At 37.1% G+C, this 26,027-nt stretch overlaps 1 pseudogene; it reads right to left on the bottom strand.

Annotated features, from left to right (window-relative positions):
• Window positions 1–746: 746 nt before the first annotated feature.
• Window positions 747–26,027, bottom strand: part of LOC135203060 (tubulin alpha chain-like) — a 121,461-nt pseudogene continuing 96,180 nt past the window's right edge.

Here is a 26,027-nt window from a genome sequence, read left to right as displayed (position 1 = left end):
CATAATTGGATGAAATCGATTGACTGATTTTTTTATGTCATCTGATGACCTATTCTATGTGACTGACAAGCAAAACCCCCTTTATTCCAGTGTCCTGGAAGAGACAGAATAACAGAATAATTGAAAATAGGAAAAAAGGATGATTTATGAAGTGCCCTGAAAGGTAGCTATCATGATTGGTCAGCAGTAGTTCAACTGAAAAAAATATAAAGGAATGATAAAAGTTATCTTGCACTAAATGTTGCTATTCTCCCTCAATAATCTATTTCATCTATGTGTCGTCTTGCAGACTTAATCTCACCTTTCCATCTTATGGATTTATTTCTCGACTCAGCAAGAGTCAGACAGGTAGAGTGGATTTGTATACAGGTAACTAAATAGCTAATTTTGCATGCGTAAGCGTAGATATGAATAACTACATGTATGTATTATTTACATATGTACAAAGATTCTTATTCTCTCATGCAAATCTTTCCATGATCTAACTTAATTAAAGGCTACATATGGTTTGGAATGGATTCATTAAACACAGCTTTAAAAAGCTGTGGTGAATGGAAAATGGGTGATGTACTTAAGGAAGATATACTCCTATCTATTTCAAAATAGAAAATGACTCTGTGATCAAGAGATTGACTTAAATGAAAGGAGATGAGGTAATCAGGTCACCGAAAAAATATGTATGAGTTGAAATTATTATACTCATATTCCTTCTGATCATAATTACCCCATTCTGTAACTGCTGAGAATGACCATAATGACTGACTATTGCTGGGAAGTATTTTGAGACCATCTGAAAGCTGATTTGCTCCATGTATGGACCGTGGGAAATATCAATATTTCCTCTGACTATCATTCTACAAGTGAATGATTATGACCACTAAGAGCAACTAATGCTAAAAACGGGCAACTAACTTTCTGGAGGCATCCCTATCACATTACGAATGACTGTCAATCTTTTATGAATGCTTATGACAGCTAAGAACGACTGCTATACTTCTACAAGAGGACATTTGATTCCCTCTCCCTGTCTTCTTACTACAAATGACCATCAACCTCTCCTGAATGAATATGATGATCACCTAGAATGACTACTACTTCTACAAGAGGACAATCAACTTTCTGGAGGTGTTTGGCACCTGATCGAGAACCGAATTAAGAACGGCGGAAGAATGGCACCCAGGAGAACCCCCGCACCCCTGGGAGGACGCCGGCAGCAGCGCCATCTAGTCGAAGTACTCTCCGTAGCCGTACTCATCATCTTCCATCTCCTCTGGAGTTGACTCCACTTCGTAGTAGTCCATCTCCAGGGCCGCTGTGTCCTCTCGGGATTCCGTCAGCTCTCCTGCTCGGGGGCGTTGTCATGGTAATTGCTCTACAGCAAAGTAACATACATTACAGGAAAGGAAAATGCATCTTCTTCGAGTAGGTCTGCAACAAGGAGGCATGCCTGCACGTGTTGGAGGTGTCTGTTCTCATGATTGTTTGAGAATACTCAGGTGTGTTATGGAACTCAGCATGTGCCGTTGCGTCGCTAGAAACGCCGCATATTATGATGAAACATTCCATCTAGATCCTTCTAAAAAGTTCCTGTCGAGGGATGGTAACGTTCGCTGGTAGGCTCCGCCCTTTTCAGCCCTGTCCCCAGATCGCCGTATATATATATATATATATATATATATATATATATATATATATATATATATATATATATATATATATATATATATTATATATATATATATATATATATATATATGACTGAGGGAGTAGATGAGATCATTCAGAGAGATTGTCAGAGATAAGAGAATAAGGAAGAGACAAAGGATAAGAGAGGAAGAGGATGCACAAAAGAGAGTGTGAATGGAAAGAAGTTAAGGGCGCAGCCAGAGAGAGAGAGAGAGAGAGAGAGAGATATCTCGAGGCTGAGCAACCCCTTTCAGAGAAGTATCAAGATTAAGACATTTCTTTTTGCAGTATGAAGTCAAGAAGCCATCTGAAGTTTCTACTGTCCCCTTTTGCGAAGCCGTCGCTTCGAGAACTGATTTCGACTGCTGCAAAACTGGCCAGAGTATTTCATTACCGCACTGTTTCCCCAGTTTACACATTGTAAGGTTTTATTTTGTTATGTAAATAGGAGAAATCATTCTGCATTTACCTTTGTTAGTGAGCTTGTAAATAAACTTGTGTTCTGTTTGAGTTTCTTTCTATATTCGTATCCCGAGTTTCAATCTGTTACAATGCCGAATATCCTGGCAAGGTCGCCAATGTTATGGATCGACCGATGTCCACTCAGGTTCTTTATTATAATAAACAAAAAGGATTCAACACCAACAATTGAAACTTGGGATACGAATATAGAAAGAAACTCAAACAGAACACAAATTTATTTACAAGCTCACTAACAAAGATAAATGCAGAATGGTTTCTCCTATTTACATAACAAAATAAAACCTTACAATCTTTAAACTGGGGAAACAGTGCGGTAATGAAATACTTGCTGGCCAGTTTTGCAGCGGTGGAAATCAGTACTCGAAGTGACGGCTTCACAAAAGGGGACAGCAGAAACTTCAGATGGTTTCTTGACTTCGTACTGCAGAAAGAAATGTCTTAATCTTGATACTCGGAGGGTGGGTTGCTCCTCAAAACCACTTGTAGGACGTTTCTTCTCTAAAAGGGGTTGCTCAGTGTCAAGATATCTCTCTCTCTCTCTCTCTCTGACTGCGGACTTAACTTGTTTCATTTCACACTCTCTCTCGTGCGTCCTCTTCCTCTTTTATCCTTCGTCTCTTCCTTATTCTCTTATCTTTGACAATCTCTCTGATGATCTCATGTACTTTCTCAGTCACATATATATCTATGGCGATCTGGGGGCGGGGCTGAAAAGGGCAGAGCCTACCAGCAAACATCACTGTCCCTCGACAGGAACTTTTTAGAAGGATCAAGACGGAATGTTTCATCATAATATGCGGCATTTCTAGTGATGCAACGGAGCATGCTGAGTTCCATAACACACCTGAGTATTCTCGAACAATCATGAGAACAGATGCCTCCAACACATGCGGGCATGCCTCCTTGCTGCAGACCTACTTGAAGAAGATGCATTTTCCTTTCCTTTAATGTATGTTACTTCGCTATAGAGCGATTACCATGACAGTCGTAGACACAGACATACACACACGCACGCAAGCATGCACCCACGCACGCACACATGCACGCAGCATGGCACGGCACGGCATGGGACAGTAAGGCATAGTATAGAAGGGTAAAAGCTGAGAGGATAGACTAATAGATGTGGGAGGGGAGGTGGAGGGAGAGGGGGGGGGGGGGGGTTGGGGTTGGACATTGATGTGGTAGGGAGCACTGTTTATAATTCAGATGGTAATACATTTGGTATTAAATAATAAAAAACGGACAAGGAAAAGAAGGTGTAATGAAGAATATGCCTAAAGGAGAGCACAAAATTAAGGCAAGGGTGACAGAGGATAAGAAAATACATAGAAAAACAGGTGTATAGAGTTAAAAGGTGAAGAAGAGAGACAGAAAAGAATTGTAGGGGACGAGCAACAGATAAAGAATGTAAGCTGGAAGTGTCAAAAAGCAATGTCACCTCATGGTTTTTAAAGGATGAGAGAACGTCTTCTCATTAGCCTTTAGCGAAAACAAGTAAGCTGAACGTAACTAAAAAAAAAAAAAAACTCTTTTAGGAGAAATAAACAAGGTAAGGGGAACAAACAAGTTGAAAGCATCGTTTTTTAAGTCACACCTAAAATCACAAACCACACCGTGCTGCCACTATGCTGCAGATCCATGCAATTTTTAGAAGCAAAAATCCAGTGGACTACAAGTAAGTTTGTCTAGGAAAGTCTGTTGTTTGAATTTAAGCCTAGACTCGATTTTAGCTGATAATTGAATTTTCTAAATAACTGATTTTCCAAATAATTGAATTTTCCAAATAAAGAAATCCGTATAGGTAACAAGTCGTTTGGGTGCAAAATCTTAATAGTTTCGGCTGCCAATTTAGTTTTGAAGCAAAAAAAAAAGAAAATTTTTTAAAATTGAAGTTTGTCCTAGTTTCAGGTAAGTTTGCCCACGATACAAGGAACGTTTATTCTTTGTAATTCTGGAATCGTTTCTGATAAAAATAGAATTGCAATGTGACTTTTTTTTCTTAATTTTATTGATTTACTTATCTAATCGATATGATTTAATGAAAATATTTTTTGGCCAATTTTTCTATGGATGTGACTAAAGGACCTTTCTTAAATTCATTACTCGTTTTAACTGCCAACATATAAAAACATTCTTAATTATAATAGACTTTCAAATTATTTACATTTTAACGTTTGACAACAAATTCTTATATGGTAAGATTTAGATGCATAATTTTCTTTAAATGAACATAGCTAGTTATCTTATTGCCTAAAATTTGTGTAAAAATTTTTTTTATCTTAATTGATTTAATCTTTTTTTGAAATTAGCTACATTCTCTTTGATTTCTGCTACATTTGTTTGAGATTGATTATAATCACACTCTTTGTATTACTACTTATCTTCCTATCCTTTGTGTCATTCTGTCTTTAGATTAGAAAGCTGCTCCCTGTCACAGTTAACAAACCACAGCAAGCGAAGACTTACCTTCTTCCATCCCTTCTCCAACGTACCAGTGGACGAAGGCTCTTTTGGAAAACATGAGGTCAAACTTATGGTCAAGACGCTCCCAGGCTGACCTGATGGCTGTGGTATTCGACAGGGCGCAGACGGCCCTGTCCATTTTCGCGAGGTCACCTCCGGGCACCACTGTTGGAGGTTGGTAGTTGATGCCAACCTGTAAGATAAGAAGCTGGTTATAAAAAATGTTTCTGCCCTTCCAAGCAAGAACCGGGTTGTGGTAGCGTGATTGTATGTTCATTCCTGAAATTGCTATATTGTTTTCATTTGATTTATGAAGATTAAGCTGTGAAGAAGATGAAGAGCAATATTCTAAATGTTTAATTGGGAGAAAACCTCACATTTGTACCAAGGAAGTGATAGTCAGAGAGGTTGAACAGCAAAGTTGAAGAAATGGAACCGGAGTGGAGATAAGGTAAATGGTTAGAAAATGGGTATAGCCAGGAGCAATAGGGACTGTAAACATATTTTAATAATGCCTACAGTGCCCCAAGCAAGGAGCACCGATGACACTATCTCCCTACGGAGATGCATATATTGTTATTGTCCGCTTGCACCTCTATCAATTACAGTCAATTACAGTATTCAGTTCCTTTGATTTTCACCTGAGAATCAATCAAAAGAACTGAGATAATTTTTCAGAAAGCATAGATCACACTTTGTTATTATTTACTAAACCTTTTTTTAATGTTCTCAAAATAAAAATCTCTTAATTATCACAAATGCTTTAGATAGCCATCAGACTTTTAATATGTATTCTAAGAAAAATAAAATAGAATGTAATCTAGACCAAAAAAAAAAAAAAAAAGAATACTTTTGCAAACATCAGGGATATCTACCAAGCGCAGGACTACTTCACCTTGAATCCTGTAGGGCACCAATCCACGAATTGTATGGATTTCTTCGTCCTGATTTCAGATATGGCCGAGTTGACATCCTTTGGGATGACGTCACCACGGAAGAGGAGACAGCACGCCATATATTTCCCCTCTGTAGGGTTACACTTTACCTGTTGGACAGGAAATAGACAGACGTGAATGGACGGGTTTCACACTAACCAGGTGGGGAGTTTCGTCAGATTTCTGTATAATGTATTATGTAAGGTGTCCATAAAGTCCCAGTACCATTCTGAGTGATAAATACTTGTAATGGTGCTGGAACTTTATAGACACCCTGTATTTTTCCCCACTCTCCTTTCGCTGATCGCAACTGCTGCAATCGACTGACCATCAGCTACTTAGTCCAGTGGGCCAGTATTCAGAGGAACATTGTGTTCTTGGGGAACATAACCAAGTGGTTTTTTTCTTAACGGTATCAAATTTGAATCCTTATATTATTAGGAAATAAGGAAAATGTCCACTACGTTTTTTTTTCATTGAGTATTGACTGATTGAAATGAGTACCTGGCGTCACAACTGCATCAGAGGCATATTGGGTTCTTGGGGAACGTGACTAAGTGTTTTTTTTTTTCTTAGCGCTATCAAATTTGAATCCTTATATCATTAGGAAATTAGGAACATTTCTACTACTTTTTTATTGACTATTGACTGACTGAAATGAGTACCTGGCGTGACAACTGCAATGGTTATCGAACATAGATTTCCTTGGATTAACTGTTTCGTCAACAGTTTCTTTCTCTGCTCATCTCCAAGAAAATCCACATTGAATTGCAACTGCATTTCATACTTTATAACTATTTACTCCAATTTTTGTCATTATGAAGTCTTTCTCTTCAAGATTCACTTTTATAGAACTCTTTGCTTATAGAATGCCATTCTTATTAAGAATTCAGTATTTCTTAAAAACAGGTTTGAAGTCTGCTTCTGGTTATTTTGTCCATAAATATGATCAAACTAGTATATGGGATCTTAAAATTTACTTTAAAATCGTACTTTTACAAAATTTGAGCTCTTCACAGCTTACTTTAAAAAAATTGCATATTGACTTTAAAAGGTTTTTTTTTTTTTTTTTTTTTTTTTTTTTTTTTTTTTTATAAAATTTAACTTTATGGCTCATTGGAGAACTCTGATGTTCAATGTGACCTATATGTATCTAATTTGATATTTTCATCAAGACTTTTTATTGATTATTTTGAAATATTCATGACTAACTTTGAAATGTTTATCTTAATGCTTAATCACTCTGATATTCTGCTGCTCGCTCTGAGATCTTTTCATTACCTACCATTTGATGCGTCGGTTCAAAGCACTTCTTAGTGATATCCACGACTTTGAAGTTGTCATGTTGGGCCTTATCTGCTGATACAACAGGTGCGTACGTTGCCTGTTGAGAGAGAGAGAGAGAGAGAGAGAGAGAGAGAGAGATAGAGAGAGAGAGAGAGAGGGAGAGAGAGAGAGAGAGAGGTTCATTAGAAATATTCTATTGTATAGGATGGTAATTTTTTTTTTTTTTTGTAAATTACAAGTATGGTTCAATTCACAATTCATTCTGTACTTGACAAGTTACAAGTTATTGAAGCAAATATGTAACTGAATAAATGTGCTTGAAGTATCATGAGCTATAATTAAATCAAAATAATTTTCACGGGATGTGGATTTTCAACTCCATAGTATGATCACGAAGATTGATGCGCGAAACCACCTTTTGTGTCTCTTCAAATAAAACGATTATTAACCATTAGCATAATTGAGTTTCGAATTAATCTTAGCTCATTATGAATGATTAATTCTAGCTACTTGTTCTTCATTTTCGTAAACTAGTTATGGCATTAGATGGAGTGATTACAACAGTTCAGAGCATCATTTAATAATATCATTTATACCATCGTTCCAGGACATGACTAAGATTATAGAAAGCAGGAAATTGAAAAGCTTTATTTTGAAAACTTGCTACGTGATACTTGTTTGCCTAACATTTAGTAGCACCCAGAAGATTGTCTGGGTCTCCTTAACTTTGAAAGTATGCAGTGTGGCGTCAAATTATGTGAAATGTTTATGAAACCCAATGGAAGTGTCTGTAGAGAATTGGAAAGTACTTGAAAGTTTTTAGTGTGACCATTGGTTGCCTACAATAAGCAAGCGTTAGATTTAACATTCGATGTCCTATAACGTTTAAACGTACCAGTGGGAAACTATGTACGTTTTCATTTCTCAAATGTTTTAACTTACCAATGGGAAATCATGTGATTGTTGGTTTCCCAAATGTTTTAACTTACCAGTTGAAAATAATTTAATATTTGATTTCCCAGGTGACGAAACTTACCAGTGGGAAATGTATCCTAGGATAAGGCACAAGGTTCGTCTGGAACTCTGTTAAATCAACATTAAGGGCTCCGTCGAATCTTAGGGACGCCGTGATGCTGAAAGAATTAGATATTTAGATTCATAGTTATAAACTCACACACACACATACATATATGTTTGATTTTAAATCACGAAAAATGAAAATAAAAAAACGTGATGATTATACGAACAAAATTACAGTCATTGGAAATCTAGATTCCTAGTTATTCGCACACATATATGTATATATATGTTTGATTTTAAATTACGAACAATAAAAAACGTGATGATTATACGAACGAAGTTACAGCCATTGGGAATCTAGATTCTTAGTTATTCACACACACATATATGTATATATATGTTTGATTTTAAATCACGAAAAATTAAAAAAAGATAATGATTATACGAACAAAGTCACAGCCACGAAAGAAAATTGAAACGCTGGAGATGCTAAGTATTTCCGTCTTATTACTAGTTGCTGTCACCATGACTTGGTAACAAGACGAAATTACTTATTAGCATCTCCAGTGTTTCAAATTTCCTTCGTGGCTGTAACTTTCGTATATATTGAGAAATTCTTTTATGAACAGTTACGAAAAGAGAGAAGAAAGCAGACTGAGAAAATGAATCTCTTCTCTTAACAATTCCCAGACTTCTCACCTGGACACGACCTGCCCTATCATCCTGTTCAGATTGGTGTAGGTGGGTCTCGTGATGTCCAGTTCCTTCCGGCAGAGGTCGTAAATGGCCTCGTTGTCGACCATGAACGTGACCTCGCAGTGTTCCAGCGTCGTGTGTGTGAACAAGATGGAATTGTATGGCTCGACCACCGCTGTGGACACCTGTTTCCAACGGGAATGGTGTTTTAGTGATAGTCGATTCTCATCAACTGTGCATTTGATGTCTAGGCCAGTCCCTTACGACGCTCCTGATTGGCTGTTGATAAGCCAATCACAGGGCTGGAAAATCTCAGTCTCTTTCGAGAGTTCACATAGGTGGAATATGGATCCTACCCATGTGAACTCTCGAGAGACAGAGTTTCCAGCCTTTGAAATTGGCTTATCAATAGCCAATCAGGAGCGTCGTAAGGGACTGGCCTAGACATCAAATGCACGGTTGATGCGAATCTACTAGAGTAATATATTGCTATTATCTTTCTGAATTCATGTTTAAAGAACTGGCCAACATGCCGTTTAGTTAATGAATGAGTTTCTTAAGGATGGATAAGTTACAAATGTTAAACCAGAATTCAGATTAAGAGCGATTCAGATAGATAAATAAGGATTTGCAACTATGGTACTATAAATACGAGCTCAAAATAGATAATTTAAAGTCTATCGTGTAATAGTGGGGCGGTTAAGGAAGGATTTTAGGTGGAATCGTGCACTTTGGGTTAAAAGCATGTAACTTGGCACACTGGTCCTTTGGACCCTTCTGAATAATTCTGGATGTGGATCCACTTCAGCATCCACCTCTGATGCCTGTTATGGATGTTTTTCCAAAATGACCGCCACTTTTTAACAAATGCCCATAACATTGGCATTCATCATCATAGAATAACAATCTTGGTGTCAAAATGTACAGGTTTGAGGTTGCCAGAAACAGTGGACATATCACTAGCATCATATGGCAGCCATATTAGTCAATTTTCAATGGCCGCCTTTTTTGTCAGATGCTTTTAACTTTGGCATAAATAATCATAGAGGTACAATTTAGGTGTCTAAATGTATAGTATTGAGGATTCCAGAGACACTGGACATGTCCATACTCTTTATGTGACAGTTTTTAGACACCTTTGATATCAGTATGGCCACCATGTTTCATCATATTAAAAAGTATTCCCCTATCTATCTACAATACTACCGATATATATGTTCCAAATTTAGTTTGTGTATCTATCTAACAATCCTAAATCAGTTTTTGAGTAGAAAACCAACTATTGTGCAGAACTACATAGAGCATATGTTTGAAATTGCAAATAATAAACAAAATTACTTTGCATATCAGGAACTTTAACCCACATTTATTACAAATAATAAAAAAAAACTTTATTAACCGAGTGTTACATGGATCTCTACCACAATGGGTGTACAAGACAAAAGGAGGTTTAAGTCATTCCAAGTATGACAAATATCTATACATGTTATACTGACATTGCACTGACTAGGCACATGAAAATAGAATCAATCGAATGTGATAACCCAATCAGAGATATTCAATCAGTCCTGGTAACACTGCCCCTCACAACGGCATAGAGCTGTGCACCGGAGGCTGGATTTGCAGAGCCCCCTATATGCCTTTCTGTAGTTGCAGTGCATCAGTTCATAACATGCCTCTTGAGCCTGGGAAAGTGTTGTCCATTTTGCCTTCCATGACCCATCCTCTTTTTCCCATCCCCACTCATCAGGGCTTGGAAGCTTTGGCTCTTTCTGAATGTATTTCCCAAACATGCCCACCTTGATACACTGCTCGTAACGCATGCTGCTTGAGGGCAGCCTGAGTTGGGGGGATATTTTCCAGAGCTCTTGATTGCTTTGAAAAAAGGTGCTGTTGTGCATCATTGACCTTTACCAGGCCACATGCCTTGTCATACATTAGAACAACAAATTTCTCCGTAAGGTTGAAGGCATTGTTAGGAATGCTTGGTAGGGCATTTGAGAGTAGGAGGAATGCATCAGTGACCTCTGGGTAAACAGACCAGGTATCCCATGCTGTCTTCTTTCCCTTTCCTGCAAAGAAGGAGGTTGTATCACAGCCTGTAAATAAGTGAAACATGGCCAGTACAGATGATTTTGATGGACCAAGGGTAGCTGCTATGTTGTGTGATGGGATATACCTATGATGCTTCCCTACTCCAAATGATATTCATACCTCATTGATAGGTAAGCTGTATAGCTTAGACAGGATGAGCACCACAACATCTGTGTCTGATGTTTGTACCATGACATCTTTATGTCCCTTGTTAGCTGCATCCAGGAGATGAAGGACTATCCGAGTATCAGCTTCCTCATGTGTGCATGGCTCAATGAGACTTCTGTCTTCTCGAAGTGGTGATGAAAGCACATGCCTATCATATGTGCTATACACCTCTTTTCCCGGGAAGTGTACATTTGTAACTTCTTCTGCCAGCATGTGAAACAGCTCAATTTTGTTTTCGTTGACATGAAGAAAGCTTTGCCAGTTACTAGGCATATTTGAGGCAGCTTCAACCCTTCTTCGTATCCCAGTCCTTCTCCTCTCTCTGGTGGCTCCTTTGAGGCTGTTTGGATCATACACATCCCACACAATGTCCAATCTGTTCACATGTTCCAGCTGGTGTCGAATGTATGGCATGAATACAGTATTTGTGTAGTCTCCATATGTTTTTGAGGTCCCTGGGGAAAGCATTTGTACAATGACGGCTCCATCTAAGATCAAAGCAGTAACTTCTGGGCTTCCTTCAGGTGGTTGGGTCATAGATTCAAGCTCATGAAGAAGATGTGCCTTGTTCCCTGACCTCATGTCACCAGCCTTGGAAAGTGATGGGGGCCATGGCTGATTTTCGTGCTTAAAGAAATCCTCAAGGTTGCCTTCTCTGGACTGGCATGCAATGTACAGTCTTGAAAGCAAAGAGCAATCTTCTTTCATTGTTGCCATCGGTAGCTTTTGTTTAGGTTGACAGTTCTTCTTTGAGAACAAAGGGAATTTATTCTTCTTGATTGGTTCCTTGATTGACTTCGTTCTATCCAGGAACCTTTCCTTGATAAATAAATCATGTTGCTCCTTGCCCACCTTGCACACAGATTCCACAGTCTTCTGTACATCAGAGTTCATAATGACCTTTGTGTCCAAAGTTAGGAGATCCCCACTGTCTTCTTTAAATGGGTTTCCCATGTCGTCTATGACATCGACAAGAGCTGTCACTTCTTTGGAAAAGGTCATCTGAGTAGCCGGGGTTTGTCCATGGTGCTTTAGTGAATTATCAATGCTTACATATTCGAACTCAGCGATCATCCTTGATATCTTTGGGCCTGCAACCATCCAGTGCTGTATGGCATTTGGATCGTCACCCAGTCCAACCGCTCCTCCTTCACCTTTCACCAAGCCATTGACTTGCTCATGGGGCTGATCAAGTGCCATTGCAGAAAATGGATGTACAGTCTTGCGTGCCACAAACCTTCCTAAATTGAATTCTGGGTAGATGGAAGGATGCTTTGCAGAGAGGGAGCACATATCCCTTATATGGACTGATAGCCACCTTGCATAGTTGATATGATCAAGGCTGAATACCCATGGAATAAACTGAGCAAGTGACTCTATGTAGCCTTGGAAATGACCTTTCCTGATGGATGCAATAATCTCAAGGATGCACTGCTCCAGTTCGAGAACAAGCTCCCAGTATTGAAATTGGGGCTGATCTGCTGACATCTTGTCATTCCAAGTTGTGAACCTCATGGGCTCTTCTCCTTCAGATAGAGATTCTGTGTATTGTCCATAAGCATTGTGCTTCAGGAGGAAGAGAGCAGCAGCTGTCACTTGATGGGCATGTCTTGTTCTGGTTACATGTGAGGCCTTCAGCAAAGAATCAGCTACACCACTAGTAGCAACACCAAGCATTGCAGATGGCTGTAGTCCAACCGCTGCCATCTAACCAGTCACCAAGAATCTTGAAGGCAGCAATCTCAATGTGTAGACCTCCCGACATTATGAGGAATTTGTCTTCTCCATGGGTGTCAGGATAGTTCCATTGGATAGTTTTTGCTATGGCAAAGAGTGGTTGGTTCATTACTAGGACTGGAACTTGACCAGGGTTGAGATATTCTGTTGCAGACTTTACAACATTCATAGAGTGTTTTATTATGGTGACTGAATGTGCACACTTCAGGAACAGGGGCATGAGGGCAACTCTTGTTGTAGGTGTTTCTGCAGCCTGTTGAAGTGAAGCATGGTAAGCAGGCCAGGAGAGATAGTCATCTTTTGCCAACTCATTCTTCTTAATCAGTTCACTCAGATGTAGCAACCAGTCAAAGTCCTTTGACAAAACCAGAGCTGGTTTAGGTTTGCAGGTGTTACTGGACCAACTGCCTCAGGAACAATTGGATCAGGTCTGTGCAGTACTACTGGTGGCACATTTGTGTATGCAGCAGGAAGTGGCTGAATCTTCTTTCTTCTTGACAAATTATCGTCAATTTCTGGGAAAGGGTGACACAATCTTTCATCTGTCAAAAAAGGCGGCCATATTGAAAACTGACTAATATGGCTGCCATATGATTCTAGTGACATATCCACTGTTTCTGGCAATCTCAAAACTGTACATTTTGACACCAAGATTGTGATTCTATGATGAAGAATGCCAATGTTATGAGCATTTATAAAAAAGTGGTGGCCATTTTGGAAAAATGTCTATAACAGCCATCAGAGGTGGTTGTTGAAGTGGATCCACATCCAGAATTAATATATAGGGTCCAAAGGACCAGTGTGCCAAGTTTGATGCTTTTAACCCAAAGTGCACAATTTTTTGCTTAACCGCCCCACTAAAATGAATAAATCAATAAGTCAAATAAACAATGATTTACATTTATGATATTAAATTATCTAAAATAGACAATCGAAAGAGTATTTTGGTTGGTTGGTTAGTTATGGGACGAGACAATGCCTTTATAACGGCTCCTCTTCATTGTAAGAGTTATTTCTAAATGTTAAGCTCTATAATTCTTTTTTCTCTCTTTTTTTTCCACATCTTATTGAAGGTCTCCTTTCGCATTTGATTATGTTCATCTTTAAATAGGAATTTTCCAACAATATCATTTTCATTTCCTTCATAAGGTTGTTGAAGGCCAATTGATCTAATACGTTCTTCTCTGTAAGGAAAATAATATAAAAGAGAATGCCAAAAATAATTCTAGTCACTCACTTGAAAACGAAGCCTCGACTTACCTGAGGAGCCGGATAAATGGAAAAACAGAGTTTCGACTTCTTCCCGAACTCCAGAGAGAGGTTTTCGAGTAAGAGGGAGCCGAAGCCGGAGCCAGTGCCGCCTCCGAACGAGTGAAAAACGAGGAACCCTTGCAGGCCGCTGCACGCCTCCTGCTGCTTTCTAATGGCCTCCATAGTGACGTCCTTTCATCTCCCGTCCTGCCGTGTTCGAGAGAGAGGTAATTGTTTAATTTTGTGGAATTAGGTTGGCCTAGGTTGCGTTAGGTCATTTTGACTAACTAGTGCGTGCTGTTTACTGTCACCAGAAAGGTATTTGGTTCGTGGAATTTTACCTGTTTTCAGAAATCATGCTAACCACTATAAGCCTTTGTTTTTTCCTGCAATCCCACGACAGAGACGTAAATAGTTTTGATTTTGGAATGTGTTAAAAGTGCAAGATAATTCGAGCCACATTTTGGTGGGATCAGGGCTAAATACGTTTGGGTTGAATTAGGTTAGGTTAGGTTAGGGAAGTTCTGTTGCCTAGATGAAGGTTAGGATAGGTTGGCCTAGGTTGTGTTAGGTCATTTTGAGTGTGTAACACGTGCTTTTTACTGTAACCAGAAAGGTATTTGCCTCGGGGAGTTTTACCTGCTTGCAGAAATCATGGTAGATCTATATTACTATTCCGCAGCGGCCTAGACTATGGCAGTTGCGGTTTTTCCATGCAGTTTTACCTCCTGAACAAGAATTTTAAGTAATATTTATTCGAACGGCTGTAATTAACCCCCAGAGGCCAGTACTAAACACGGCAAAATATATTGGATGCCCCAATCCCTAGTGGATGTTGTATCCACGGTTACGTTCCTTGCAGTCCATGCGGAACTATTCTTTAGAATTACTGAAATCATGCTAACCCCTTTAATTTTTTTTCCTGCAAGATAATTCGAGGGATAAATACAGTTGGGTTGACAGGCCTGTACCAAAAGTTTTTTATGGCTGGGGGTCGTTTTTCCCAAAATTGGACCTTTCCTCTATAAATGTTATTGCATATATACTAGGTATATACAAGATGAAACACTTGAAAATATGGACTTTAAGAAATTTGGCGGGGGTGGTTGAATTAGGTTAGGTTAGGTTACATTGAGCAAGGCTAGGGAAGTTCTATTGCCTAAATGAAGGCTGAATGAAGTTAAGTTGGGTTAAGTTAGGCTAGTCGAGGTTAGGTTGCGTTAGATAACGCTAAGATTATTTTGTTGGTTAGATAGGGGTTGAAAGAGGTAAGGCTGGATTAGGGTATTATGTTAGAGGAGATTGAATTAGGTTGGAACTGATTAGTTTAGCAGACTAAGTCAGATTATCTTAAGTAATATTAGTCCTGGTTATGTCAAAAAACAATACCCAAAAAACAATACATTAGGCAATGTTAGTTTAGAAGATTCGAGTGGTTTTGTTTACATTATGTCAGATTAGGCTAAGTTACTTTGATTAATGCTAGCTTAGTAGATTAGGTTAGGTTACCTTAGTATACAAAAGGTTAAGTTAGTGGTTTATGCCAGCATATTTGGAGACAAATTAGGCTGAGTTAGCGTAGGTTAAGTTTCATCAAACCATAATCTTGATATTCAACCAAAAAGGTCTATGTCCTCCTGTTTATGGTACTCATAGACATAGATGAATATCTGTTGAAATACACATAAACCGAAAAACGAAAGAAAATTAAAATACTTCATATATCCAAGTTATGCTCTCTCTCTCTCTCTCTCTCTCTCTCTCTCTCTCTCTCTCTCTCTCTCTCTCTCTCTCATAGAAATCAGAAGTTTTGAAGAAAATAAGCGGTACATAGAAAGTTCTAAACTTTATATATCTTAATTATGCTCTCTCTCTCTCTCTCTCTCTCTCTCTCTCTCTCTCTCTCTCTCTCTCTCTCTCTCTCTCTCTCTGTCTGTCTGTCGTCTTACAACTAGAGGTTCTTAGGAAGCCAAGCTGTAGTAAGTCTCAAAACCACTCTCTCTCTCTCTCTCTCTCTCTCTCTCTCTCTCTCTCTCTCTCTCTCTCTCTCTCTCTCTCTCTGTCTTACAACTAGAGGTTCTTAGGAAGCCAAGCAGTAGTAAGTTCTCAAAACCATCTCTCTCTCTCTCTCTCTCTCTCTCTCTCTCTCTAGTGTGAAAATAGTAGGATAAAGCGTCTTCTAAGTTAGTTTATCAAGTGTAATACTATAAATCAGAACAAGATGGCAGTAAGTTCCAACTGCGGGAAAAGGTGGCGTAATTTTGGCGTGTCTAGCAGATTCGCAATACGATGAGGTAGCAGGAAGGGAACTGGTATTTCTCATCTATGAAATCAGCAACAGTCCTAACCAAAAAGATACAAAAGCATTCATAGGTATATTAGAAGGATATAATCCTTCAAACTGGAACAAATCTAATGAAAAACATCTTGAAAATAATTGAAGAAGTTCCAAATAAAATCCAACGTGGTCAAGAGACTCATAAAGAAATATACATAAACCAAACATATTCCGACAAAGAAAATGAATAAGGTGAATCTTGTGAATATACTAATGATGCATTAGGAAAAAAAGAATGCCAAAAAGCATGCAAACTGTGTAAATTAAAGGTTTGGTATAGCATAGTCAATCCACAAACCTAATCAGAAAATGTGCTGCATGCAACATTCCGACCCATCCACAGTGTGCTGAGGTAATACAAGATTTGAGAAAAGACACAAGAATTTTTTGTTCAACATGTCTATCATGGATAGACAATGTTATTAAATCAAGATGAATGTACAAATAGTTGAGGATGAAGAAGAAGAGGAAGAGGAAGAAGAAGAAGAAAAAGAAGAAGAGGAAAACGGAAGAGAAGTAAACAAAAATGAAATGACAGAAAAAAATAAGGAAAACAAAGAACAAGATAAAAGTATGGATGCAGAGATACTCATTGATACTACATATGAGGCAATAAAGCAGCATACCTACGAAGAAATAAATTACGATATGACAACAGAAAAGCAAATCCCGAAGAGGCTCTACCCAGATCTATACAATGACGGGAAAGAGGAAAAAATAGACAAGAAAAGACAAAATCTGCAACAACCTTTTGAAAGAGGGAATTGCAGATTTGGAGAAAGATGTTACTACAAACATCCTAAGATATGTCAAAACTATGAAATATATGGTAAATGTGCATACTTAGATGGATATGGGGATGATTGCAGAGATCTGCATCCAAAAATATGTAAAACCTAAAAGAAGGACGGATGTAAGTTCGACAAAAAATGCAAATATATGCACCCTGTAGCCATGAATTCATAATCAAATAAATAACCAACCAAGTAATAAAATCCAAAAATAAGAAAGAAACAAATAAAGAGAGAAATCAAGAATATCAGGTAAAAGAGAAAAGCAAACCACCAATGAGATATGCAGAGTGTCAGCAAAGAATTTCAAAGCATCAGCTCCGAAATTTATCTCAAGAGATAATAACTGTATTTATTATGCAAGAGGATATTGCAGAAACGGAGAAATTGCAGATTCAGACACAAAATGAATAATTATGATGAAGGAAGATCAAATATTATGGAAAGTTGGATTTTTTTAATGTCAGAATTTCTGGAAATGAAAAAAAAGAACCAACATACCAGAACAGGAAAGAGACATGGGAAAATCCTTATTACTATCAGTATTAAATGAAGGAGAAAACACGCAAACCATCATAGTGATGAATGCGCAGGGTTTAGTTACGAGTAACCTCAAAAAGAAAAATAGAGTACTTAGAAGAACTAACCCAAAATGAAAAGAAAATAGATATAATGAATATAAGTGAAAACCTGGTATTCCAAGAGGACTGGGAATGATGATCAAATAAAATTGGGTTCCAAACTTATAGATCAGATAGAAAAAATAGGAATCAAGGGGGAACCGACAATATATGGGAAAGACAAAAAAACAAGGAAAAATATATGAGAAAATATAGTAAACTCAGAATGTGAACTAATAGCGGTAGAATTTGAATCTGAAAAATTGATGAAACATAGTAATATATAGACCTCCTAATACTAAAGAGTTTGACTTAATAATTGAAAAATTGGATGATATATGTAGAAATCACAAGGACTGGACTATTCTCCTATCTGGTGACTTCAACTTTCCTTTCGTAGAATGGAAAGAACGAATAGGAGATTGTGGTGGTACTTATACATATAAAAAAAGAGAGTAATAGTAGTGCAGAAGATAAGAGGCAATTTGAAAAGCTATTAGATATGCTACTAGAATACAACATTCAACAAATAAATCACCTGCCAACAAGAAAGGAAATACTTTAGACCTAGTATTTGTGAACGAGATGAATTATGTTAAAGAAATAATAGTTATTAATGCGAGTATTTCAGACCATAATGTCATAGAATTAACAGTTCATTCCAAAGCAAGTGAAAATAGAGATATGCAAGAAATGAAAAAGTGGGAAGGATATGGAAAATACAACTTCTACAGTAAAAATATAAAAATGGTCAGAAATAATGAAGAATTCACAAGATTGGGATAACATTTTCGTAAGTTGATGACATAAGGGTAAATACGGAGATATTATATAAAATATTGGAGATAATAGTGGAAAAAATATATACCGAAGAAGAAAAGTAAACATCATTCATGCATACCAAGAGACAGAAGAATCTTGTTCCAGAAAATCAGAAAGTGGAAAAAAGGTCTTGCAAAAGAAAAAAATGCATGGAAAGTATAGAACTAAAAGTAGATAGAAAATGCAGAAAAAAGATTATACAATCAAAAGAAAATGAAAAAACGGACTTGGAAGAAAAAAACCCTATTAAATATCAAGCAAAACCCCAAACTATTATACTCATATGCGAAGAAGATGAATAAAAGAAGAATAGAAATAGGCCCTCTGAGAAATTGAAGGGAGATTAACGAATGAAAAAAAGGAAATTTGCAAACATACTGGCAGAACGATATAAGAGAGAATTCACCCCTAGAATAGATAATGAAGATAATGATATAGAAGTAAGGGATGAAAAATAGTGAATATTTAGCTGACATAGATATTAATGAAGCTGATATTGTGCAGGCTATTAATGAAATTAAAAATGGAGCTGCTGCAGGGCCTGATGGAATTCCTGCTATTTTGTTAAAGAAAGTAGTTCATTCTATCGCAAAGCCACTTGCAAATATTATAAGACAAAGTGTAGATACAGGCAAGATATATGATGAGCACAAATTAGCGTATATTACCCCTACTTTCAAAAGTGGATCAAGACTAGAGGCAAGTAATTATAGGCCTGTGAGTCTAACAGCACTATAATGAAAGTGTATGAAAGGGTAATGAGAAAATATTATGAAACATTTAATAAAAATAATTTGTTTAATAAAGGACATATGGTTTCGTACCCGGAAAAAGTACACAAACCCAACTGTTAGTCCACGTGAAAACATATTCAAAAATATGAAAAGCGGAAATGAAACAGATGTGGTTTTATTTAAGACTTTGCAAAAGCTTTTGATAAAAGTAGACCATAATATATTAGCGAAGAAAATTAGAAAACACAATATCGTGATAAAAGTAGGAAGATGGTTAAAAGAATTTTTACACAACAGAAAAACAGATAGTTATTGCAACGACGAGAAATCGGATGAAGCCAAGGTAATATCCGGTGTTGCCGCAAGGTACGGTTGTTAGCTGCAATACTGTTTGTTATTATGATTGAAGACATAGGACAATAATGTTAAGGATTCGGTAGTGAGTAGTTTCGCAGATGACACAAGAATAAGTAGAGAAATTACTTGTGATGAAGATAGGAACGCTCTACAAAGAGACCTTAACAAAGTATATGATTGGGCAGAGGAAAATAAATGGATGGTATTTAACTCTGATAAATTTGAATCAATAAATTATGGAGACAGAGAAAGAAAGCTATATGCATATAAGGGACCTAATAATGAGACCATCACAAATAAGGAAGCAGTTAAAGACCTTGGTGTGATGATGAATAGGAACATGTTATGCAATGATCAAATAGCAACTCTGTTGGCAAAATGTAAAGCAAAAAATGGGAATGTTGTTACGGCACTTCAAAACAAAGAAAAGCTGAACACATGATTATGCTTTATAAAACATATGTTCGTAGTCCACTTGAATATTGCAATATGATATGGTACCCACACTATCAAAGGATATTGCACAAATAGAGAGTGTACAAAGGTCCTTTGTTTACAGCTAGAATAGAAGAAGTTAAGGACCTAGACTACTGGGAAAGACTACAATTCTTAAAATTATATAGTCTGGAAAGGAGAAGAGAACGCTACATGATAATTCAGGCATGGAAACAGATAGAAGGAATAGCAGAAAATATCATGGAACTAAAAATATCAGAAAGAGCAAGCAGAGGTAGATTAATAGTGCCAAAAATATACCAGGAAAAATAAGGAAATGCACACAGGACATTAATCCACATACGCACCAGCATCGATAATGCAGCGTCTATTCAATGCGTTGCCAGCTCATCTGAGGAATATATCAGGAGGTGAGCGTAGATGTGTTTAAGAATAAGCTCGACAAATATCTAAACTGCATCCCAGACCATCCAAGATTGGAAGATGCAAAATATACCGGAAGATGTAACTAGCAACTCTCTGGTAGACATTAGAGGTGCCCTCACACTGAGGGACCTGGGGCAAAACCGAACAAGATGTAAGGGTCTGTAAGGTAAGTCTCTCCTCTCTCTCTCCTCTCTCTCTCGCTCTCTCTCTCTCTCTCGCTCTCTGCTCAGCCAGAGTCTGAGGAAAGCATGCCTAGTAAGTTCTCAAAACCATCTCTCTCTCTCTCTCTCTCTCTCTCTCTCTCTCTCTCTCCATTCTCTAGCTGACAGAATCGCTCACCAATAGTATAGTGGCCTCGGGCGTAGTTATTCGCTGCGTCCTCCTTTCCTGTGATGAGGTTGTTTGGGGCGAAGAGGTCTTGTATGTTCCCGTGCGCACTTCGTCTGTGGAAAAAAAGGTACTTGATATAGTTAGATCTTTCAGGAGGTAATGAGGGGAAAATATGATAGACATTAAGATTGATATTGTAGGAAGGGAATAAGTAGTCGTGATTGCGAAGATATTTAGGGAATTTCAGGATATTTGATGTATGATAAAGGCTATTTTGAAGTGAAATGAAATGTAAATTAAATATATATATATAATAATATATATATATATATATTATTAATATATAATAATCATATATATGATATATATATATGTAAATATGTATGTATATGTATGTGTGTATATGTATAATTACATATATACACTAATATATGTATATAAAGATATATATGTATTATATATAAACCCACATGTTTATATTTGTATATATTCATAAATATTTTTTGTGACTACAACCATTCTCAAGAAATACTATGACGTAATTTGCCTCAGGTTCCACCAGATTATGTCTTAATAAATATTAGTAGAGATGTATGAAGTTCATGAAATATTTATTACTAAAACTATAAAGATGCCCAGGAAAAAAATACGAGAAATTACCAATAGTCGAGAAATATTCGCAACTTTGATCAGAATTTTCTAAAAAAAAAATTTTAATCATTAACAAATTTTAATCATCTCGATTTGATGCAGGAAATAATTTTCCCTCATTTTAGAAGGAATTTTAGTTTCCTGTGAAATCTACCAAATTCATTACAACTATGACTGGTATTATGAGCCTATAATATGCTTTTTAAAGCTTTTTTTTTCATGCTTCGTGAATTTTCCTACTAATAGCTTGCCCACTATTAAAACTATTACGAGCGATTGGCAAATCACGCGACGGGTTGGATAAGTACCTCTGGGAGTGCGCTAATTATACAAGAATTCAATTCTTACGGGGGTTATAATGGAGGTCACTCATGATTTTGAATGCTTAAACGGTGAAGCTGATATGTTCATAGAGGGAAGAAATTACGTGTGTTTCCTATGCTTTGTCAAAATATTAGGTCAACTTTTCTTATTCAAATGCCAGATATATCTTCATTCATCTTTAATTCTTGTGCATTTTTGGATTATGGACTTTTTACGATGTTGGTTCCTTAGGTAATAAGTACGTGTTATTATTATTATTATTATTATTATTATTATTATTATTATTATTATTATTATTATTATTATTATTATTATTATTATTATTATTATTATTATTCTGCATCGAAATGACAAGAAAGTTTATAATATTTGTAACTATACCTGATCACTGTATCAGGCTATATGTTATTCCAATTATATATTAGTTACATTATTCACCAGTACCTCACTAAGAATATTATATAGATAAATGTATTAACAAACAGAATACTGTGTACTATTTATGATAAATTTTCAGGCAACCCGGATTAAAAATATATATATATATAACATAATTTTTTTTTTTAGTCCTGAATAGGCTATAATTCCATACGGTAAGATTAAGACTGCCAACCTTTTTGGTAGATCATACTATCGCGGAAAACGCAAGACATGAAAGCCAGGTTTATTACGGAAAGGAAGGTTGATCTAAGGCTGCTTTTACCATAAGACTTTGAGGTATCATCATAAATCAGCGTTTTACTTTAAATCATCTGCCAAATCCCCGTTTCCGTCGTTTCATGATACGCGAATAACCTCATCTTTAAAAAAAGGGGAAAAATTCAGTATCTAAATAAATCATAATTATTTTTTGGTTTATTTGGGCCACAAAATAGAAGTTGGGAAAAATAAATATTTAGTCATTTTTTTTAGACTGATAAACTTGGAGAAACGAACTATGTGAATGAAATGAATATTATAAAAATGAATAACTTTATCTTTAAAAAAAGGAAAAATTCAGTATCATCATAAATCATATTTTTTTTTCTTTGATTTAGGTAACCCACAAAATAGAAAATGGGAGAAATAAATATTTATTCATTTTTTTAGAGACTGAATGAAATGAAAATTATAAGATATTCCTAAGAGAAATGTAAGAATGAAATTCATATCAGCACTGTTGGAAAAAGTAAGTGTACAATATTTATTTAGATTCTGCTGGTAATTGTGACGGTAGCAACGCATTATTGTAGAAATCAATAGTCTCGGAGAAGCCAAAAATATGGATAAAAGGAATATTATAAGAATATTACAGGGAGCAATGAAAACTGAAATTATATCAGCATATTTTGCAAGAGTAAGAATACAGTACTTAGTTATATTCTGCAGCTGCGTATAATGAGTAGAAATGTATTACCAAACTAACAAACAGATTGACTGCCCTGCAAGTAATGCCAAGTTAGAGTTTAAACGCTAAAATGACAATCTGGTTTGTGATAGCATTTGATTATTATAATTTTCGTAACTTTTCTATTTTCATTCTCATGTCCCCATCTAACTTATTTCTTATTTCTAGCCCCCCCCCCTCTCTCTCTCTCTCTCTCTCTCTCTCTCCCTCCTCTCTCTCTCTCTCTCTCTCTCTCTCTCTCTCTCTCTCTCTCAGAGAAAAAATAGTCCGTGATAATATTACTGGAACATCTACCAAAAGGTCAGCCGTTTAGTTAATGGTCCTATTTTTATCGTCTCAGACAGACTTCAGTCTCGTGCTTCTGTTTTGCACTAACCGACCAATCAATAGGAAAGGTTTCTATTTCCAGATCTATCTAACCAAGAGTAGGTCAATTGTATCAAAGTTTAGTGCTAAAGTGTATATTATGTGTATATTATGTATATTATGGCAATTCACTTCAAGAATTGAACTAGTACAGGAATAGCTAGAAAATTGGTATGGTCACATTCTTTGCAGAAATGATTTTGACATTGTAATGTCAATTTTGAACGATATATATTCCGAAATTGAAAAAAAATTAGTGACAATAAAATAAAAATAGAATTTTGAAGACTGGACATAAATCTATTTACTTCAAGAATTGAACTACAGGAATAGCTAGAAAATTTTTGGTTTGGTCACAATCTTTATAGAAATGAATTTGAGAATGTAATTTCAATTTTTTTGACGATTTATGTTCCGCAATTTAAAGAAAAAATAGGTGAAAATAAAATAAGAATAGAATTTTGAAGACTGGACTTGAATCTAACTGGTTTCGAAAACTGTGTCACGGATATTTGTGACCAACTTTATTTTGATTTTGATTTTTTTGTTAAATTAAAAATGAGGACATAACTGTTCAACCGCGCAGCAAGATGGAATGTAAATGTTTTTTTTTCTAATTCCATATATTATAAATTTGAATATCCAAAAGACGAATATGCGAGGAGATATATGACCCTTTTAACTTATTGATGACGACTTATTCTAGTGATCCTGTTTTCGTTGCAAGGAATCGGTCAACGTGAGTTGAAATCTTACATTCCAACGAAGCAAAAGATATCCATATTCCAAAACTTCTCATAGTTGAAGTTCCTGGAAGACACACGTGGAATTTATTATTATTATCATCACTGGTGGTTTCTGGTGTGGCAGTATGGGCAAAAAAAAAAAAAATAAAAATAATAATAAAAAAAAAATAAAATCAGAAAAAATAAAACCTAGCATTGATTTATACGAGACACCTCCGTAAGGTTTGGGGGGTGGGAGGGGTAGTGCCTACAGTGGTATTACTCAAGGTGCTTGGCAGCGTCCCTTCGGCCCTGTAGCTGCAACCACTTCAATTCCTTTTACTATACCTCCGTTCATATTCTCTGTCTTCCATCCTACTTTCCTCAGCCCTCTTCAGTTCCAGGGCTAAAATAACCTCAGCGCCTCAGTGGCGTGATCGATATGGTCTTGGCCTGGCACCTCGGCAGTCGCGAGTTCGATTCTCGGGCATTCCACTGAGGTGTTAGAGATGTGTAGTATTTCTGGTGGTAGAAATTCACGAATCTCGATGTGGTTCGGAAGTCACGTAAAGCCGTTGGTCCCGTTGCTGAATAACCACTGGTTCCATGCAACGTGAAAACTCCACACATACAATAAAATGACCTCATAGGTCCCAGCGCTTCGCCTTTGGCCTAAATTGTATGGTGTATTCTGTGTATTCTGCACAAGGCACAAACCCAACAGAGTTGATCATTGCGTGCTTCTGCAATTACCCTAGATAAGCGTCCCCTTCCGGCCAATTAGATTGGACGCAATTTACCTACTAAGGGAACCTCCATGTAAATCAACAAGGCATTTATTTACTCTTAATTGTAAGGGGGGAATAATCGTACATGACGTTCACGAGCTTGACGTAGGTATGTGGCTCCAGTCATCATCTGTCACCTTTAACGCATTCCTGAATCCAAACTATTTACGTCTTTGCAGTGGCTTTGCAAGAATAAAAAAAAAATAAAAAAAAGAAGAAAGTGGTTCGCATGATTTCTGCAAACAGGTAAAACTGCTCAAAGCAAATACCTTTCAGGTGACTGTGCTACCTACACGCGCCAGTCGCCGCTGAATAACAAACGCTCATACACGCATACATCGAAGTAGGTCACGTGACCTTGGTCAGTCGGCTCGTCGAAGGGAGGCCGGCGGAGGGGGAGGGGGGATAAGAAATTTGGGAAGGAAGGAGGGACTGGAGGAGCCTTCGCTTGAAAACAATTCGAACTCACTATATTTTAGTCATGACGGACATTTTTCATCCTGTTTTCACCACCAGTAAATAAGGGGAAGTAGATACGAGACGATAAACTGGATATGGGGGGACTCAGGACCTCTCAGAGTGGGGCTGGGCGGGGAGGGGGAGGAGGTGGGTGGGTTGGGCAATTACCTTAGCGTGACTGAAACCATTCGCACTCGGGGGGTTGAAGGGATTGAAGTATTCATGCGGTGCTGCTGCTGTGACTGCCTCTACTATGTTTGTGTGTCTGTCTTGGTTACCGAAGTATGCTATATTAGTTAGTGCTAAGGACACGTCACTGCTGATTCCACGGAAGGGTTGTTTACCCGGGTTACCACTCATTAGGGAAATGCCTTTGGAGGGTAATCTGTGCTAGCAGGTCACATGGTGAGCTGAAATGCTTTTCTCTGTTATAATTCTCGTTGTTGTATTTTTATGTTTGGTCCGTGTGATAAAAAATGTCACTTTTGTCAATGTTAATATCACCGTTGATACTGTAGACTATGAAAAACGATCTCCGTAGGAGTGTAGTGCCGTCAGTGCACCTTATGCGGTGACTGTAGGGCATTACTTAAGGTTCTTTGCAGAGTCCCTTAGGCACCTGGATGCAACCCC

Source organism: Macrobrachium nipponense, chromosome 33, assembly GCF_015104395.2.
Source record: "Macrobrachium nipponense isolate FS-2020 chromosome 33, ASM1510439v2, whole genome shotgun sequence".
Classification (NCBI taxonomy): domain Eukaryota; kingdom Metazoa; phylum Arthropoda; class Malacostraca; order Decapoda; family Palaemonidae; genus Macrobrachium; species Macrobrachium nipponense.
The sequence above is the reverse complement of the archived record's forward strand: the minus strand, read 5'-3'. Positions and strand labels throughout refer to the sequence as shown.